The sequence below is a fragment of the Ovis aries genome, chromosome 1 (genome assembly GCF_016772045.2).
Source record: "Ovis aries strain OAR_USU_Benz2616 breed Rambouillet chromosome 1, ARS-UI_Ramb_v3.0, whole genome shotgun sequence".
Lineage (NCBI taxonomy): Eukaryota > Metazoa > Chordata > Mammalia > Artiodactyla > Bovidae > Ovis > Ovis aries.
Genome location: NC_056054.1, coordinates 250,561,809 through 250,583,010, shown reverse-complemented (window position 1 = coordinate 250,583,010; position 21,202 = coordinate 250,561,809). Strand labels below are relative to the sequence as shown.

At 45.5% G+C, this 21,202-nt stretch overlaps 1 long non-coding RNA gene across 1 annotated transcript; it reads right to left on the bottom strand.

Annotated features, from left to right (window-relative positions):
* Positions 1-2,812: 2,812 nt before the first annotated feature.
* On the bottom strand, positions 2,813-17,729 carry LOC132658528 (uncharacterized). The gene is made up of 2 exons (XR_009598307.1): positions 10,307-17,729; positions 2,813-4,015 (listed from the first exon to the last, which is right to left on the bottom strand). It is a non-coding gene; the product is annotated as an uncharacterized LOC132658528 (long non-coding RNA).
* Positions 17,730-21,202: the final 3,473 nt, after the last annotated feature.

The following is a 21,202-nucleotide window of genomic DNA, read 5'->3' as shown; positions in this document are numbered from 1 at the left end:
TTTGTAACCACAGTTCAGTTCTGTCACTCAGTCATGCCTGACTCTGCGACCCCATGGACTACAGCATGCCAGGCTCCCTGTCCTTCATTATCTCCTGGAGTTTGCTCAAACACATGTCCACTGAGTTAATGATGCCATCCTACCATCTCATCCTGTGTCGCCCCTTTCTCCTCCTGCCTTCAATCTTTCTCAGTGTCAGGGTCTTTTCCAATGAGTCAGTTCTTCCCATCAGGTGGCCAAAGTTTTGGAGCTTCAGCTTCAGCATCAGCATCAGTCCTTCCAATGAATACTTAGGACTGATTTCCTTTAGGATTGACTGATTGGATTCTCCTTGCAGTCAAGACTCTCAAGAGTCTTCTCCAACACCACACAGTTCAAAAGCATCAATTCTTTGGCAATCAGCTTTCTTTATAGTCCAACTCTCACATCCATACATGACTACTGAAAAAACTGTAGCTTTGACTATAAGGACCTTTGTTAGCAAAGTAATGTCTGCTTTTTAATATGATGTCTAGGTTTGTCATAGCTTTTCTTTCAAGGAGCAAGCTTCTTTTGATTTCATGGTTGCAGTCACCATCTACAGTGATTTTGGAGCCCAAGAAAATAAAGTCTCTCACTATTTCCATTGTTCCCCCATCTATTTGCCATGAAGTAATGGGACCAGATGTCATGGTCTTAGTTTTTTGAATGTTGAGTTTTAAGCCAGCTTTTTCACTCTCCTCTTTCACTTTCATCAAGAGCCTCTTTATTTCCTCTTTGCTTTCTGCCATAAGGGTGGTATCATCTGCATATCTGAGTTTATTAATATTTCTCCTGGCAATCTTGGCCTACCAGGGAACTCCTTCATAACCACAGTCTCTCCTAAACCCACTAAAACATGTTGGCTTCCCAGGTGGTTCAGTGTTAAAGAATATGCCTGCCAAGGTAAGAGACGCAGGTTCTGTTCCTGGGTCAGGAAGATTCTCCTGGAGTAGAAAAGTGCAACACACTCCAGTATTCTTGCTTGGAGAAGCCCCATGGACAGAGGAACCTAGCAGGCCATAGTCCATTTGGTTGCAAAGAATTGGATACCACTGAGTGACTGAGCGGAGAAGGCAATGGCACCCCACTCCAGTACTCTTGCCTGGGAGGTCCCATGGGCGGAGGAGCCTGGTGGGCTGCAGTCCATGGGGTCGCAAAGAGTTGGACACGACTGAGCGACTTCACTTTCACTATTCACTTTCATGCATTTGAGAAGGACATGGCAACCTACTCCAGGGTTCTTGCCTGGAGAATCCCAGGGATGGGGGAGCCTCGTGGGCTGCCGTCTATAGGGTCACACAGAGTCAGACACGACTGAAGTGACTTAGCAGAGTGACTGAGCCCTCACAAAATGCACTGGTAGACAGTGCCAGTCTGAAGGACACTTTTTCCAGATTGGCTGCTTCTTTTGATGCAAATAGAAGTGTGATTCTATCCGCACTGAAGCCCTTAAACTTCACTCCTATATTCAAGCTGTGACTTCTGAGGCATTTCTGAAACAGACTAGAGAAATCTTTGAAAGTGAAAGTGAAGTTGCTAAGTCGTGTCCGACTCTTTGAACCCATGTACTGTAGCCCAACAGGCTCTTCCAACTATGGGATTTACCAGGCAAGAATACTGGAGTGGGTTGCTGTTTCCTTTTCCAGGGGATCTTCCTGACCTAGGGATCAAACCTGGGTCTCCTGCCCTGCAGGGAAACTCTTTACCATCTGAGCCACCAGGGAAGCCCCCCAAATACAACTCCTTCTACCCTGGGTGGGACTTGAACCCACAATCTCACAATCTCTGGCTTAGGAGGCCAATGCTTTATCCATTAGGCCACTGTGGCTGATAGAGAAATCTTTAAGAGATCCTTAATTTGCTTTTTTCATTTGTTTCTCATTATTGAAGTTTAAGCAATGTTCTCACTTGCTCTTAGTCAAGTCTTTTTCCTTTTAGGCTTTAAAATTATTTTGTGATTTCTTTTCTTTGAAATTACATACTTGACTTTTTGAATGTCATGGCAGGGAGGTGGCTTCCGTCCATTATTTCATGTGCTCATCTGTAACTCCATTAAAATAAAACTCCCCTAAAATAAAGCCCTCAACACCCACTGTTCCCCGTTTTAGGGAGTTGCTGGCCACCAATTCACTAGACGGAGCTGGGGTGGAGCCCTGGCCCTGATAGCTGTCATGGCGGACTGCAAGCTCAGCAACACATTTGTCTTGACTCATTCTATTCTGCATTTGCCTTGATAGCTTCATAGTTTCACTGGTTACACATTTATGCTTCCAATGTCCTATTTTTAACCACAGTTCCATGTTCTAAGTTGAAAACATAATTTGAAAATTACTATACTTTAAAAAGAGAAATGAAAAAACAACCAACACTCCAGAAATTCTGGTCTCTTTGTGTTTGGGAAAAGTTTGCTGTGGTGGGAAGTGGAAAGATGCCCAGTGCTGTTTGTAAACAGAATATGTGATCAAGAGGAACAATAGCAGACAGCTGAACAGATTTAGGAGGTTCATGGATTTATAGAGTCACAGTGAAAATACGATTGGTTTTAAGTTTTTTCAGAACCTTTCAGAGAATTATTGAAAAAACACATGCCCTGCCCGGCCTAGCCTGTGGTTGAGACTTTGGCCAAGTCTGTTTTGCTGCAGCAGTGAACTTGGTACACTTTAACTAGAAGGCATTGGCTTTCCAGGAGAAAGCTAGGCTAACCGAGAGAACCAAATTGTTCCGTGTCTCATTGCACAGGCCACTTTTCTGTTATCTAGCCTTTGGAAAAGATGACTTAAACGCAGTAAAGTTTTTGAAAAATAATACATGCTCACTGTTAAAATTCAATACAGAACTCTGTAAGGCAAAAAATGAAATTCCTCTCTCTTCTTATACATACTATTCTCATTCCCCCCACCACCTTTGCTCCTTAAGATTAACCACTATCAATAACTTACTATTTATTTGCCCAGATCTTTCTATCACTCCACTCTTTTTTAATGGTATACACAAACACGTGCAAATATGTCCTTTTAATTTAGAAAACAAATACAGGATCATATTATTTTGCAGTTTTTTCTTTTTCTCAGCTATATGTCTTGGCAACTTTTTTCTTGTCTGATTTGTATCAATGTACCATAATTTAACAATTTAAAAAAACTCACTGACACTTGTTTCCAAGTTTTCACTATTACAGAAGAGTCCCCAGTGAACATCCTTTGTTTGCATGTCCTGTGTACTTCTATGCATTCTTTCCCCCTCTATGGGGTAGAGTCCAAAAGTGGAATTGCGAGGTCATTGAGTTTGCATATTTAAGAAACTGATATATGCACCAGATTGTCTTCCGAAATCATTGTATCTATTTATAGCCCCACCAACATAGAATGAGAACATCATTCTTCCCAAACGCTTGCCATCTGTTCAGTTCAGTTCAGTCACTCAGTCGTGTCCGACTCTTTGCGACCCCATGCATCGCAGCATGCCAGGCCTCCCTGTCTATCACCAACTCCCGGAGTTCATTCAGACTCACGTCCATTGAGTCAGTGATGCCATCCAGCCATCTCATCCTCTGTCGTCCCCTTCTTCTCCTGCCCCCAATCCCTCCCAGCATCAGAGTCTTCTCCAATGAGTCAACTCTTCGCATGAGGTGGCCAAAGTACTGGACTTTCAGCTTTAGCATCATTCCTTCCAAAGAAATCCCAGGGCTGATCTCCTTCAGAATGGACTAGTTGGATCTCCTTGCAGTCCAAGGGACTCTCAAGAGTCTTCTCCAACACCACAGTTCAAAAGCATCCATTCTTTGGTGCTCAGCCTTCTTCACAGTCCAACTCTCACATCCATACATGACCACAGGAAAAACCATAGCCTTGACTAGACGGACCTTAGTCGGCAAAGTAATGTCTCTGCTTTTGAATATGCTATCTAGGTTGGTCATAACTTTTCTTCCAAGGAGTAAGTGTCTTTTAAATTCTTGCCATCTGTAGTTATTGTCTATCTTTAAAATCTTCCCAATCTGATAAGAGAAAAATGACATTTGTTATTTTAATTTGCGATAATCTGTTCATTCAGAAATCAAGTCTATTTTCATATATTTTTTAACAATGGTTCTCAACTGGGGCTGATTTTGGCCTCACAGGACATTTGGTGATGTCTGGAGATGTTTTGACTCTTAAGACCCCCAGGTGTGGGGGCACGTGCACTATTGACATTTAGTATGTAGAAAGAATTACTGGCCTCAAATGTTAACAGTGCTGAGGTTTAGAAATCCTGCTTTACTAGTTACTTGTGTTTCTTCTGTGTATTACCTATTGATTATCTTTTTTTGGTGAACTCTTTATGTTTTGGAGGTCTTGATCCTTTTTTTGGTGTGTATTTCCCCATCTGATATTTATATTTAATACAATTTTTCATGTCATTTGCACCAGAGAATTTAAATTTTTGATGTAGATAAATCTACTTATTTTTGTCTTTAGGGCATCTTAATTTTGTCCCATGCTTGGAAAGTTTTCTTATCCAAAGTGTATATAAACATATGCCTATATTTTATTCTAGTATTTTCATAGTTTTATTCATTTCAATGTTTAGCTCTTTATGTGGAATTTATTTTTGTGTCAGTATGACAAAACTTTTAAGAACTTTCTAATTAAAAATATTACACTGTCAAATCTATGAGTAAGCTTGATGTTATAGGAAGATCGTCGTGAAGTCACTCAGTCGTGTCCGACTCTTCATGACCCCATGGACTGTAGCCCACCAGGCTCCTCCATCCATGGAATTTTCTAGGCAAGAGTACTGGAGTGGGTTGCCATTTCCCAGGGGATCTTCCCAACCCAGGGATCGAACCCGGGTCTCCTGCATTGCAGGCATATAGGAAGATAAACCATTGAAGATAAACCATTTATTTATCCAGTGGTCCCCTCTTAGTATGCCTCCAGAGGGGACAAGTGAAACCCCAAGGAACAAATTTAAGCTTCCAATCAGTGCCTTGGAAGCCCCCTAGGATCTGTCTCCACACCTTCTTTCTGATTCCTTCCTAAGCTATCACTACCTTCAGAGAGCCTAAGATTTTCCAACTTGCAAGGAAGCATTTTGCCTTTAATTTCTCAGAGCTCGTTATTAAGTGCTCCTATTGTGCCTAATTGTTTTGCTTTGTTATTATTATTTTTGAAGAAGCCTTTTCCATCCTACCAGCGGCCAGCTTCTGGGGACAGTTTCTGTGTGCCCCAGTTCAGTGATCTGTACATGACTGGTATTCAAAACATTTCTCCAAGTGAATGAGAACACACTGCCATCCTCAGAGTCTGGGGATCAGTGCATGCGAAGTTGGCAGAGCATCTGTGTTTGGATGTCAGGGGAATAGAGAGCCAGGATCCCTTTGCTGCTTCTTTGAGGGAAGGATGGGCTGGGAAGGGGACAGTGAGGAGCTCTAGCCAGTTTCACCACTGACCCTCAGTATGGTTTTGGGAAGTCCCTTCCCTGTTTCAGTTTCCTCCTCTGACAAGGGATTTTAGGGAAGGCAGATATAAACTCCATGAGAGCGGGAACTGTGTCTTTTCTTGATCTGCACAGTATCCCAGCCCTTTGCATTGCATTTGGCATTCACTCATCGTTTGCTGGATGAAGGATGAATGGATGGACTTCCCTCTTGTACCTTCATTCCTGGCCCTGTGGCCCTGCCAGGCATTGCTAATCAATTAGAACCTTTCCCCCTCTCATTTAGGATGTGGCTTTGTTGCTGTTGTTGTTGAGTATGGCTGCAACAAACACTGGTGATCAGTTGGTGCTGTGCCAGCTCTGGGTTAGGGGTCTTCGAGCTTCTTTGGGGCCCTTCCTATGGGGCAGGGGTAGTTGTGTATGTTCTGGTTTCTGCTCTTCCAAAGTTCAGAGGTGTGGGTTGGGCAGACAGTGTCTCCAGTGCCCCTGCAGGTGGGACCTGCTTTTCTTTATAAGTTTGGGTTTCTCATAAAATCAACTCACTGCAAGAGGCCCCTGGGTCTGGGCTTTTTGTAAGGAAATGGGAACAATTAATGGACTTATCTGATGAAAAGTAACACTGCTAATGATTTATTAATTATCATGAGACTTATCTTTCCGCTTCTTATTAATCAAAGATGTCCTGAAGCTCTGGGCCTCCACATGAGGGGAGCAGACTTAGACACAGCTGGGAGGGGGGAATGTGGACTGGAGCCAGGTGCCCCTAGTGTTCCTGATCCCACCCTGACCACTCCATCCTAGGGGTTAAGGCCCTTGGATTGCAGACAAGGAGAGCTGAGAGGCACAACAAAGGGAGTGCCATGTTGGATCACCTACTGTGTGCCAGCCATTGTGCATCATGCACGGTTCTTCATAGCCATTCCTCATCCCACATCTACAAAGGAGGAATTACTCCTCATACTTCTTTAGATGAGGAAACTAAGGCCAAGTGGTGTGAAGGAGGTTGCCCAAGTTATACTGTTAGAAATGGTGGAGCTGGGATTTGAACCAAGGTATGTCTATCCCCAGAGCGGATGGCTTTCAACTGGAGGGGCCTAAATGATAATAGAATGAGTCAGGGGCAGCACACCCAGGCAGAGCCGAGCTGAGGGCCTACCTCTCCACTGCACGTTCCAGGCCCACAAGAGAGTGAGGGTGGGGAGAGTAGGGCACAGTTCTTTCCTCAGGCCTCAAGGCCCTTGCTGTCTCATCAGTGACACAGGATTCATACCCAGGAAATGTGGGAAACCTGGGTGCAGGGCACAGCTGCATGGGTGAGCACTCTCGCCAAGGGTGCAAGGTTCCCCCTAGAAGCTTGGTGCTGGTGTGGTACTTCATGGGACAGGGCTGTGCTGGGGTCTTGCAGGTTAGGTAGGAGTCGCTAGGTGGGACTCCATGGAGAGCGCTTTCAGGCAAGGGGAGCAGCTTGATGAAGGTGAGATGGGGCAGAAATGAAGAGATAGCAAAGAGGAGCCCAGACTAACGGCCACTGGGAATCATGGGGAAGGCAGTTGTAGGAGAAAGGGAGGAGGGACCATTACCAAATTGGGGCCTAGGAGCCGGTGGCTCCTGCCCTCCATGACCTCTTACTGTGAAGATAGCAGTAGATACCTTGAATGGTCAAACATGTGAGGGTATGAGTTTGTGTGTGTTTATGAGTGAGTCTGTGTTCCTATGTAAGATTCTATGCTGCTGCTGCTTCAGTCGTGTCCGACTCTGTGAGACCCCATAGATGGCAGCCCACCAGGCTCCTCTGAACCTGGGATTCTCCAGGCAAGAACAGTGGAGTGGGTTGCATTTCCTTCTCCAGATTCTATGAAAACATCTAAATAACCACTTGGGTGGGAATGTTTTATGTGTCTGTGTGAGAGCATGCAAATATTTGTGTGTTCATGTGAATGTGCATTGGTGTGAATGTGTTTAAGCATTAGAGTGAGCTCTGGGAACGTGTGTGAATGTATATGGATACGTTAGTGTGCCTGTCAGTCTTTGTTAAGTGTGAAGATGTGTTTGTGGGGTGCTGTGGGGCTTTAGCAGTATGCCTCACCTTGTCTGGTGAGGCAAGGGCAGGCCAGCTGCGGTCAGGCAGGCAGGAGGGTGAGAGGGCTCTGCCAGTCCCTGGGAAGAAGGGCTGAGTGCCCTGCCCTTTCTGGCACTGAGCTTAGGTGCTGCTGTGGGCTAGGAGTGAGGGGAGGGCTGCTCGGTCAGGTGAGCCCCATATTCTGCCCGGAAACTGAGAGCCTCTGCAATCTTGGCCTTTTAAGTGACTGGTGGACACCCTGGGGGACCCCAGGGAAGGAAGAGAGGCCAGCCTAAGGGCCCAGAGCCACCATCTTTGGGTGGAGCCCATCTTTGGGCTGTGACCAAACTGTTGCCCTCCCATCAGCCCTTGCTCCTCCAATGGCTCCAAGGCTGCCTCTAGTGTGGTCTGAGTAATTGCATGGCCTTTGTGGCAGAAGTGAGCTGCATAGTGTTGGTGGGACATGAGATCTATGGGGTCCTGTTGCCATGGCCCTGGGCAGGGAGGGTAGCCATGGAACTGCGTGTTGGGTGATGTCCCTACAGCCCACTTCAGTTGCCAGATCTGGGCAGTGGCTCCTGAGGTCACCTCTGTCAGCAAATCTCTGTCCCACATGGAGGTGAGCTGGGTCAAAGACCCACATAGCTGATTCCTGCTTTCTCAAGAACACCACTGCCTATGATGACCAACTATCCAAAACATTTCCTGGGACTGTGTCCTCAGTTGCTCAGTCGTGTCTGACTCTTTGTGACCCCATGGACTATGGCCTGCCAGGCTCCTCTGTCTATGGAATTTTCAGCAGTGAACTTAAACTTCATAAGAGCCCATCTTGTGGAGAAATAGAAGGTGGAGCAGGAGAGGTGTTAGGAGTAGGAACATGGGGGCTCCCAGTGATCCTGGGCAGGCCTGCCTTCAGCTCCATTGAGGGCCCTCTCGTCCTTTCTTATCCCATCAGTCCTCCCTGCTGTCTATGGGCCTGGGCCCCCACCGCCTGCATCCTCCTTTCAGCCAGCCTTGTTGACTCAGGATCTGGGTCTGCTCTGGTTGGTTGGTGTCCCACGTGGTGCTGTCCCCTGTCCACTGCAGCCCCCAGCTAGGTTGGGTCCCCTGCTCTCCCCTGCCCTGTCTGCTCCTGGCCCAGGGGCGGGAGTAGAAAGGGCTGCCGCTCGCCTGCATCCGGGTGGGCCTGGCTCTCTTCAAGCAGTTGGGCTCCAGCTGCAAACTCCCAAACACATACTTTGGGAGGTCAGCCTGGCCCGCGGCTGGGGCATTCCATTATTTCGGTGACACATCTTTGAACATGCTGCAATTCCTGCAGCCCCAGCTCAGGCCCCCTCCCAGGCGCAGAGCTGTCTAGATACTAGGGGAGCGCTGGAGGAGTGCTCAGCCCTAGGCTGGTTCCTCTGCGGAAAGAGAAGGTGCTGAGGCATGGGGACTGTCTCCTGAAGCCCCTGGCTCCCTCATTTGGCAGAAGCACTGTCCTTGGCTCTTTTTTCCAAATGCAGATTCCTTGGGAAAGTAACAGATGAGGGTGACATCTGAAATTCTCAATATCAAAGCATGAGAAGCATTTTCTGTCATTTCCTCCAACTGTGGGAAGATGAGGGAGCCCTAGAAAGGAAGAGACTAGTAGGCCTGCTCTATGGTTTTCATTTTTCCATAACACAACCATATTTTTACTTCTGATTCCAACAGACCTATCTATAAAAGGTCCTTCCCAGATGGTCTATTTTGAAGTATTGAAAATGGCACCCTAGATAGGGTGACCAGGGAAAGGATAGATAAGTTTGTTTTTAAGCCTTACCTGACTATTACTTGCTGGATGGCAATCAACAAAGTCCTTAACCTCTCTGAGCCCCAGTTCCTCAAGCTACCATATCACCATTGCCAAGAGCCCTCCTGTCTGTGCCTTGGGGCCCTTAGATGCCACCTGTTTGCACACATGGACCTAGGGCACCCTTGCTTATTATGGGGAACCCTTCTGCCTTCTGGGCCGGAGGGAAGGCATGCTGCCTGATGAGTGTGCAAGAAGGCTGATGTGAGAATGGTGGTGACCACCAGCCCCTTCCACAAGCCCCTGGCCAGACTGGCTGCTCTGGTGTCCATGGGATGTGCAGAGCTGGGGCTGGTTGGGAAGCAGCTCTTACCCTGAAAACTCATCATTTTTGTATAATAGAAGTGCTGGAATTCCAGAGATGACTCTCTACAGTGGAGAGGGTTGCTTTCTTCTTTTGAGCAAAAGGAACACATTTATTAAACACCTTCTATCTTCTGGGTCTTTGTATACTCATTACATCCTTCACCAGACAGGTATTTGTATTTTAATCCATGGGTGAGAAAGTTGAGGCCCAGAGAAGTTAAATGTATAATTTGCCTGGCATTATCTGAGAAGACATTGGCTGGAATAGGGTCTGAACCCAGGTCTGCCTCACTTTATCCCTTGTTGCTTCTTTGGGACTATCTGATATTCTGTCAAGCTGTCACTTGAGAAGAAATGGAGAAATCTGTCTTCTTCCATGTTGTCTGTGCTTGCTTCACCCAGGTTTTGTGAACACCCTCTGTGGTGCCTTTTCTCCCCTAGCATGGTAGATCTGAGGCTTCCCTGAGGCCCTTTGGTTTGGAAGGGTACTGAGCAGCTTCTTCCCATGAGGGAATCAGAGGTAGATGATGTCACTCCTGCCGAGCAAGGTAGCATTTTAAATGAAAAGTCTGAAGAAGGATGCAATGCTTAATCTAGTAGAAAGATACCTTATTGGTGGAACTTCAGGCAGCAGAAAAGGTAGAAGAGATTGGTTTAGATATGTGACTTACCCAGGCTCTCAGATGACACCAAAGCATTCCACTTTCATGGAAAGCTTAGTCTATTCCTGAGTGTGGGCTGGCCTCCTTTGGCTCAGTTTCAGGAAGCTTCTTTTCACTGTTTCTCCCCTGCATAGAGTTCTCATTCACACGCACAATTCATAGTCAGAGTTAGCAAATCAAAAAAGGACATGGAGAAGTTAAATATACGCAACCCATCATTTATGTGGAAAGCTGGGTCCTAGCCCTAGCTGAGATCCTGCTGGCCTTGGGGAATGCTCCTTCCCCACTCTGGGCTTTAGTATCTTCATGTGTAAAACACAGGGGTTGGGTCGGTCATGACAATCTTGTTGGCAAATGACAAAGCCCAGCCAAATTGGCCTGGAGAAGGAAATTGCAGTCGCTGATGTAAATGACAAGTCAAGGGCAGTCTGGCTTCATGCATGGATGGATCGGGGGTTCCCACTTGTGATCAGGTCTCACTCCATCTCTGTGTCTGCTTTCCTCTGACTGCTTATCCTTTTAGAAGACCTAATAGGAGAGAGAGCAACTCTCCCTCTCCTATCCCTATGGCAGAAGTCTTGGGAGTATCTCCAATTTACCCTTCTATGATCACCTTCTCTCTCTGAACCAATCACTGTGGTCAAGAGTGAAACATAATGATTGGCCAGGCCTGGGTCATGTGCCTTCTGATTGGCTGGGCAGTGGGGGCCATGGAGACATGCTCCTTCGCAACCAAATGGAGGGAGGAAGTGCTGTGAGCAGACCTAGGTTAGGCAGCCCAACCACTGGCACCCACCACTGCTAGGTTAGTGGTTTTGCATCTCTGCTCTGGGATGCCCAGACCTCTGAAGAGGAACTTCAGGAATATCTGTAAGCAATAAAGGATTTTCCAAAAGTCAATAAGGATTTAAATGATCCGAGGGACTTTTGGTTCCTTTAATATTAGGATTTCACTTAAGTTTTCATTTTGGTAATTTTTAAAAAAATTTGCTGCTTTTAAATAGAAGCTTGGAAATCATTGGACAAGATTTTTATGGCTAAGGTTTCTGTTTATAATATTCTAATGGATTATATGCCAGAGTGAACACTTTTCTTCAATGAGGGGCACGTTTAAATAGTGAATCTTCAACCCTGCTTTCCCCATTGTCTTGACTCTGGCTTGTCCTTCTTCTCCTAAGTGATCCTGCTGGCTTTCCTGTCTCTGTAGGTAGACCCAAGCCTGCCCTCCCTCACCCTCAAGGACCCACCTGCCTCATGCTTTGCAAATATTCTTACAGATGCAAAAGAAATACCCCTTTTAGTATAAGCACAAACTGGATACTGGTTATTGCCTTCACCAGCCTGATAGCTAAGTTACTTGGAGATGTAGGTATTGGGTTGGCCAAAAAGTTCATTTGGGTTTTTCCATATGATGTTATGGAAAACTTGAACCAATTTTTTGGCCAACCCAATACTTTGCAAATGCCGTTTTCTGGTCTGAATGACATGGGGCCAAAAGAAAGGAGCTCTGAGGGGTGGGCTGCTCCTAACATTTAGAAGTCTATGGTCAGAGTACAAATGGTGGTCCTTCTTGCACATGTCTTTATGTTTATAAGTTATAAATCAAGCTAACAAAGTTAAATAAAATATCTTTCTCTCCTCTGCCTTGACAATTGCCCCTTTGTAATGATCCAGAAGGCTAGATTTAAATTTAGAACTTTCAGATTTCTTAGAATTCTGCATTGGAATGCAGCAGCCTAGGGCAAGCCAGCCTGCACCCACAGCCCACCCCTCTTCTCTTCCCACCCTTGCTTGGCCTTGCTCTGTGACTGGCCTTGCACACAGTCCTGTGGACCTTCCAGAGTCCAGGTGTCCAGGTTCTGTGGACACCTTCACACAGCCACCCTTGGTCATCTCATGGGCCAAGAGGTATACAGACCAGAGGCTCATTTTATTGTTGGAGGACAGAACCAGGGAAACCCTTACTCAGACCCTGCAAGGAGGCTCAGGGAATTCCAGAGTCCTAGGGGCCCAGAATGTATTCTGGAAGGGAGTCATGTGTGGGAGGTCATGTCCTATTGAACCTGTGGACCCCTCACACAGGGAGCAGGGCTGCTATCAGAGAAGGGTCAGAGCAGTGCCATCTGAATTAGGGGATGGGGCCCAGGGCAGGAGACCCCCTTGCCTGAGTCTAAGAGCAGTCTGTTCACGTGGGTGGATGGACATGGGGTGACAGAGCCGAGACCCTCAGAAAGCAGGGAATCTGACTGGGAGATCCAGAAACTGTGATGACTGTCAGTTTTGGGGGTTGACCCCCAAACTGGTCATCAGCATTACCATTCAGTATTACCAGTGATGTCTAGGGCTTGAATCGTGTATGTACACTTGTCCGTAACAACTGGGTCTCAGTGAACCGCTAATAATAGCAGAGGACCAGGAAGGAGACAAAATACCAAGCTGAGTGTGAGGCAGCCCAGGATGTGTACGAGTGTTTCAAAAGGAATTGGAGAACTGGTTTCATTGCTCTAAAACACTTCATCCTGCAGGAGGAAGTTGGAAAAGAAAGGGAGATTTCAGAATGGAGGATTTTGGAGAAGGCTGCTGGAGTGAGTGAACCCTGAACAGGATAGCAGGGCATGTCTGGAGCTGGCGGGAGGGCTTTAAGTCTCACTGAGAGAACTTAGGGCCATGTGGCCTGTGGCAGTGAGAGGGGTTTGTCTCTGGGAAGTGTCAGGTCAGGATTTGTGAGTGCTTCCCATGGGCCAGATTGTGCCATGTGCACGAGAACCTGACTGCAGCCATTTGGGCTGATGCCCAAGAGGTCTGTCTGGGAGGCGTCTCTGAAACCAGCTCCACATGTGGAATCCAGACCTCATCTCCTGGGCACAATCCCTTAAACAAGCCTGGGGACAGAGGCTGCTAGTTGCTCTTAGTATCTGCTCTACCCTTATTCCACAACAATAAGATTTGTAGCTGGGGGCATGACCCTACTGGTGGAGACTGTATTTCTTAGCTTCCTTTGCAGCTAAGGAGTGACCTTGTCACTAAGTTCCACCAAGGGATTATGAACAGAAAAGATGCATGAGGGCTATGCTGGTAATTGTTTAATAACCAGTTCTTTAGGGAAAATAAAGCCCTGATGGCAGTGTTTGCCAATTTCTGTGGTGTAAATATTCCCACCACAGCTGATCTCAAGCTATGCACAGTCATCTCTTGGAACCAGTGGGATCCAGTCCCTGTACTTCATTAGATCAGCTTCTGGCTCTTTCCTTTAAGGTAACGACAGGTGTACTGTCCGTCCCCCCTCCTCCTCCCAGCTGACTGGAATGCAGACATGATCAATAGCTGTCTTGTACCAGACAGATAAGGGCAACACTCCAGGGGTGATAGACCAAAAGAGAAAACCAGCTCGGGTCCCAGTGACTTTGGGGAGCAGAGAGGCCATTTGGGTTCAGACATTTACATGAAAGCAAAATAAATGTCTATTTTATTTAAGTCATTTAGATTTTAGGCTCTCATGCACAACTAAAAGTATGAAATGTAATTCACCTCAGAGCCCATAGAGTCAGAAAGAGAGATTATCTTTGATGACATCTGCCTCTGCTAGGTATCTGGCATCTAGCAACACACACCTCTCTTGAAGGTAGAAAGCGGACACCAGGTTTAGGGCCAGGCCTGGGGAAGGAGAAATCGAGGGACAGGCAAACATTGACTTTCTGTCTCGATACATTCTGTTGCTCTAATTGCTTGTAATTTATCATTCCACTAGACTTCAGGTTTCTGGAGAGATACTGATACTCAGAAAATGCACCTGGTGCTGCTGCTGCTGCTAAGTCGCTTCAGTCATGTCCGACTCTGTGTGACCCCATAGACGGGAGCCCACCAGGCTCCCCCGTCCCTGGGATTCTCCAGGCAAGAACACTGGAGTGGGTTGCCATTTCCTTCTCCAATGCATGAAAGTGAAAAGTGAAAGTGAAGTCACTCAGTCATGTCTGACTCTTAGCGACCCCATGGACTGCAGCCCACCAGGCTCTTCCATCCTTGGAATTTTCCAGGCAAGAGTACTGGAGTGGGGTGTCACACCCTAAACACCAGGAATCAGGGACAGATCTGGGTTTGGCTTCCATTTGCTTCATGGGGAGAACAGGCCTGACCTTTCCTTTGTGCTCGCAAAGTTCGGTAGCTGTGGTCTCTTCCCACTTCCTGCTTTGTCTCTGTCAGTCTGTTTTTCTTCAGGGTATAGCATCCCTGACTGAGGTCTCAGAGCACCCCCATGCAACCCAGAAGCCCTGTGAGGTAGAGAACTGTGAACTGTTCTTGCCGCTTGATGAATGAGCATACCAAAGCCCAGATCATCTGTCTCATCCTTGCAGTCTCTTGTTTAATATTCCAATTTCCTCAACTGACTGTGGACTCTGGGGAAGCAAGGAGTCAGGTGTGTATGGTGCTGCAGCCCAGCCCAGAGCCCTTAATGAACATTTGTTCATTCCCTGATGAAGATAACCCCTCATTACAAACGGTGGAAGGTGGTTTGCAGAGCTCAAGCTGGAATTGTGGTTTTCAACCTGATATGCTTTTAAACACAAGAACTTTTGGCAACACATTGGAGGTGTTAAAGAATTCAAAACCACACTAAACATGCCAGTAGTAACTCCATTAGTCGCTATGGAGGTGCCCTCGAATGCTTGTGTGGGCCCCAGAGCAGACTGCCCTGGACTCCTTTCATGCCACACTGCTTTATGGGTGTGCCTTTGGGGACCTCTTAGTCTCAGGCACAATTACTGTGGATGTCGTTGGATGCTCCATCTTTCTTTGATGCCAGCCTGCTAGACAACCTTCTTACCGTTTACAGCTCTTTCTACCTAGTTCTACACTGAGCCAGTTTTCCTTTTTTTGGGAATTGAGCTATTCCTTAGGGCTTCCCAGATGGTGCTAGTGGTAAAGAACCCATCTGCCAGTGCAGAATATGTAAGAGATATGGGTTCGGTCCCTGGGTTGGGAAGACCCCCTGGAGGAGGGCATGGCAATGTACCCCAGTATTGTTGCCTGGAGAATCTCATGGACAGGAGAGCTTGGTGGGCTACAGTCCATAGAGTCACCAAGAGTAGGACATGACTGAAGTGACTTAATGCACACGCACACTCACACATACACACACACGCACTCACACATTCACACACGCGCACTCACACACACACACACACACATGCACACACAGCTATTCCTTATGTGGGTGACGGGTTAGACCAATGGTTCTCAATTGGGGCTGAATTGGCACCCCCAGGGGATGTTTGACATTATTGAGGTATTTACGATTTTCATACCTGGGAAGCAGATTAGCACCTGGCATCTATTGAATAGAGACCATAGATGCTGTTAAGCATGCTATAACATATGGGATGCCCCTACAACAAAGTTATCCATGCTCAAACCTCAACGTGCAGAGATTGAGACACCCTGGGTTAGCCTTTGGGGATGGAAGCCTCAGCAGAAGCTGCAGTAGCAGGAGGAGGAGGGGGCTTTCTGCAGTCAGAACCAGCCCATCCAAGACTCAGATCACAAGCAAGTTTCCTTGCCAGGGCAATCCCAGGCACAGTCACCTTTAACAGACAGGGCTGCCTTAATTCTTGCTTCAATAAGTGGCCTAGAAGTCATCCTGACTGACCTACAACTGGTAGGAATCACATAGGCACAATATGCCTGCATGGCCATTTGAAAGATTAAGAGGTAAAAACAAAGAAACAAACTATCCCCCAAACTACAGTTAACCCCCCTTATCCACAAGAGATACTTTCCAAGATCCTCAGTGGATGCATGGACCCTCGGATAGTGCTGAAATCTACATGTACTGTGTTTTTTTCTTATACATACATACCTGTGATAAACTTTAATTTATAAATTAGGCATAGTAAGAGATTAACAACCAAACTGATTATAAAATAGAACAATATAACAATACACTGTAATAAAAGTCCCCCCACCTTTTCCTTCTTAACTAAACACTTATCATGCACCATGGCCATAACTTTTTCCGTTTGAGGTGCAAACAGCAAAACTAGCACAAATTTATTTTTTCTTCTTGACAATTTCACAGATAAAAGACTTGTTCTTACCATGGATCTTAGTAATCTCAGCATGGAACTTTTTTTCTTTCCTTATTAGGTCTAGAATTTTCACCTTTTTATTTAAAGGAAGCACTTTATAGCTTCTCTTTAGCATATGCAAATTGTCAGTATCACTATTCTTGTACTTTGGGTCCATTATTAAGGGTTACTTGAACACAAGCACTATGATTCCATGGCAGTTGACTTGACAACTAAGGTGACTACTAAATGACTGCGCATGCTCAGACTCTAAGTTGTGTTTCAACTCTTTGTGACCCCATGGGCTGTAGCTCGCCAGGCTCCTCTGTCCATGGAATTTCCCAGCAAGAATACTGGAGTGGTTTGCCATGCCCTACTCCAAAAGATCTTTCTGACCCAAGGGTCGTCTCTTGCATTCCTGTATTGTTGTTCAGTTGCTCAGTTATATCCGACTCTTTGCAACCCTGTGGGCTGCTGCACGCCAGACTTCCTGTCCTTCACTGTTTCACTGAGTTTGCTCAATCTCATGTCCATTGAGTCAGTGATAAAATTCAACCATCTTATTCTCTGTCACTCCTCTTGCCCTCAATTTTTCCCAGCATCGGGGTCTTTTCCAGTGTGTTTGCTCTTAGAATCAGGTGGCCAAAGTACTGGAGCTTCATCTTCAGCACCACTCTTTCCAATGAATATTCAGGGTTGATTTCCTTTAGGATTGACTGATTTGATCTCCTTGCAGTCCAAGGGATTCTCAAGAGTCTTCTCCAGCACCACAGTTTGAAAGCATCAATTCTTTGAAGCTCAGTCTTCTTTATGGTCCAACTCTCAATTCAAACATGACTACTGGAAAAACTATAGCTGTGACTATAGGACCTTTTCTGGCATGATGTTTCTACTTTTTAATACACTGTCTAGGTTTCTCATTGCTTTTCTTCCAAGGAGCAAGAGTCTTTTAATTTCGTGACTGCAGTCACTGTCCACATTGATTTTGGAGCCCAAGAAAATGAAATGTGACACAGTTTCCACTTTTTCCCCATCTATTTGCCATGAAGTGATAGGACTGGATGCCATGATCTTGGTTTTTTGACTGCTAAATTTTAAGCCAGCTTTCTCACTCTCTTCTTTCATCTTCCTCAAGAGACTCTTTATTTACTCTTCACCTTCTACCACTGTGCCACCTGTAAATCCCTAATGGAAGAGAAATTGTTGACAAGGGAATGATTCACATCCCAGGTAGAATGGAGCTAGAGGGTGCGAGATTTCATTTTGCTACTAGGAGTGGCGCGAAATTTAAAACATATGAATTATTTCTGGAATTTTCCATTTAATATTTTTGGACCACCATTGACCACAGGTAACTCAAACCATGGGAAGTGAAACTGCAGATAAGGGGGGACTACTGTACCTGCCCTTTAGACTAGTAATTCCTTTTCTAGGAATAAAGCCAGAGTAAACAATTGGAGAAACACCTAAAGATGTTTTGAGGGTTATTCGTTACAAAGTTATTTATAGTAGCAGTAAATCAGCAGGGAATTTTAATATTACCTTGTGATACAATCATATGATAGAATGCTATGCACTTGGGTTGCATTCATCTGTAAGGAATTGAAAATGTGACTAACAGTAGCTTAAACACATAGGATGTCTTCATCACCCGATAACAAAGTCTAGACTTAGGCAGTTCCAGGCTAATGCAGCAGCCCAAGGATATGGTTAAGAAACCAGACTCCATCTAGTTCCCTTCTTTTCATCCTTATTGTCATGGGATGGTCACCACCCCTCCGGATGTGACTAGCATTCCAGAAAGGAAGAAAGAAGAAACAGGAAAAAGATGGGAACGAGTCTATGTCTTTTTTATAAGGGACCCACTCAGTGAGTTCTGCTTATTCCTATTGGCCAGACTGTGTCACATGGCCAATCCTACCTGCAGGAGTCTGGGAAGGTAAGAATTTGTGGCTTTCCAGATTCTTTGAGGAAGTTAAGGGAGTGGAGGCGTAGTCATTAAACCAAGTGACTGTTGAGTAGCCAATCTGTAGTGTCTGCCACAACAAAGCAGACTCTAGAAATTGTTAAGTAATACGAAAAAATCTCAGGCAATGTGAAATGTATTGAAGAAAAAAATTGGACACAAAACTGTAACCACAATATTATTATAATTAAAAAAAATGATATCTTTATCCCCCCCCCCAGTTCTACTGAGATGTAATTAACATATAATAGTGTATTAGTTTCAGGTATACAGCGTAATGATTTTATATATGTATATATGAGTTAGCAGCAGCAGCAGCAGCAGCAGCATTGCAATATTATTGCCACAGCAAGTTTAGTTAACATCCGTCACTTCATATAGTTACTTTTTCCCCCTGTGATGAAAACTTTTAAGATCTACCCTCTTGGCAACTTTTTTTTTTTTTTTGGTAAATTAATTTACTTACTTTAATTGGAGGCTAATTACTTTACAGTATTGTAGTGTTTTTTTTTTGCCATACATTGACATGAATCAGCCATGGATATACATGTGTCCCCCATCCTGATCCCCCTTCCCACCTCCCTCCCCATCCCATCCCTCAGTGTTGTCCCAGTGCACCAGTCCTGAGCGCCCTGTCTCATGCATTGAACCTGGACTGGCGATCTATTTCACATATGATAATATACCTGTTTCAATGCTATTCTCTCAAATCATCCCACCCTCGCCTTCTCCCACTGAGTCCAAAAGTCTCTTCTTTACATCTGTGTCTCTTTTGCTGTCTCGCATATAGGGTCATCATTACCATCTTTCTAAATTTCATATATATGCATTATTATACTCTTTTGATGTTTTTCTTTCTGACTTACTTCACTCTGTATAATAGGCTCTAGTTTCATCCACCTCATTAGAACTGATTCAAATGCATCCTTTTTAATAGCTGAGTAATATTCCATTGTGTTTGTGTACCACAGCTTTCTTATCCATTCGTTTGCTGATGGACATCTAGGTTGCTTCCATGTCCTCAGTTCAGTTCAGTTTAGTTCAGTCAATCAGTCGTGTCTGACTCTTTGCGACCCCATGAATCGCAGCATGCCAGGCCTTCCTGTCCTAGCTATTGTAAACAGTGCTGCAATGAACATTGGGGTACACATCTCTTTCAATTCTGGTTTTCTCGGTGTGTATGCCCAGCAGTGGGATTGCTGGGTCATATGGCAGTTCTATTTCTAGCTTTTTAAGAAATTGCCACACTGTTCTCCATAGTGGCTGTACTAGTTTGCCTTCCCACCAATAGTGGGAATGCAAAGAGTTCCCTTTTCTCCATATTTATTGTTTGTGGACTTTTAAAAAATTGTTTACTTATTCAGCTGTGTCAGGTCTTAATTGTGGCCTGTGGGATCCTTCTTTGTGGCCCACAGACACTTTGGTTGTGGTGTATGGGCTTAGTTGCTCTGCAGCATGTGAGACCTTAGTTCCCTGAGCAGGGATCAAGCCTGAGTCTCCTGCGTTGCAAGGCAAATTCTTAACCACTGGACCACCAGGGAAGTCCCTTGGCAGCTTTGAAGTCAACAATATGGTATTGTTAACTGTAGTCACCATGATGTAATTGCATTCCAAGGACTTATTTATTTTTTAACTGAAAGTTTGTACCTTTCAACCACCTTCACTCGTTTTGTCCACCTCTTAACTCCCGACTCTGACAACCACCAATCTGTTTCTATGAGTTCAGTTTTATTTATTTTTAGATTCCACATACTTGAGATCATACAGTATTTGTCTTCTCTAGCTTATTTCACTGACTTCCCTGGTGGCTCAGAGGTTAAAGCGTCTGCCTGCAATACGGGAGACCCGGGTTCGATCCCTCGGTTGGGAAGATCCCCTGGAGAAGGACATGGCAACCCACTCCAGTACTCTTGCCTGGAAAATTTCATGGACAGAGGAGCCTTCTAGGCTACAGTCCATGGGGTCGCAAAGAGTCGGACACGACTAAGCGACTTCACTCGCTCACTCAACTTATTTCACTTAGCATAATGCTCTCAAATTTTATCTATGTGATCACAAATGGCAGGATGTCCTTCCTTTTGTGGCTAAATAATATTCCATTGTATATGAATGCCATATTTTCTTTATCTGTTCATCAGTCCATGGACACTTGGGTTGTTTTCACGTCTTGGCTATTGTAAATAATGCTGCAGTGAACTTGGGGATGCAGGTGTCTTTTCAAGACAGCAATTTTGTGTCCTTCAGATAAATACCCTGAAGTGGACTTGCTAGGTCATGCTGCTGCTGCTGCTAAGTCACTTCAGTCGTGTCCAACTCTGTGCGACCCCATAGATGGCAGCCCATCAGGCTCCCCCATCCCTGGGATTCTCCAGGCAAGAACACTGGAGTGGGTTGCCATTGCCTTCTCCAATGCATGAAAGCGAAAAGTGAAAGGGAAGTCTCTCAGCCGTGTCCGACTTTTCACGACCCCATGGACTGTAGCCCACCAGGCTCCTCTGTCCATGGGATTTCCCAGGCAAGAATACTGGAGTGAGTTGCCATTCCCTTCTCCAGGGGATCTTCCCAACACCCCTGGGGATCAAGCCTGAGTCTCCTGCATTGGCAGGCGAATTCTTTACCACTGAGCCACCAAGGAAGCTCGTATAGATAAAGGAAAGGTTTCCTTTTTATCATGGAGCAAGTCTGAGAATGATAATATTAAGGAAGATTCTAGTGATTTTTAAGATCTCTCTCCTCTCCCTCTCTGCATGTGTATCTATACAAGCTTCCTTGGTGGCTCAGTGGTAAAAAATTCACCTGCAAATGCAGGAGACTCACGCTTGATCCCCAGGGATGTTGGGAAGATCCCCTGGAGAAGGGAATGGCAACTCACTCCAG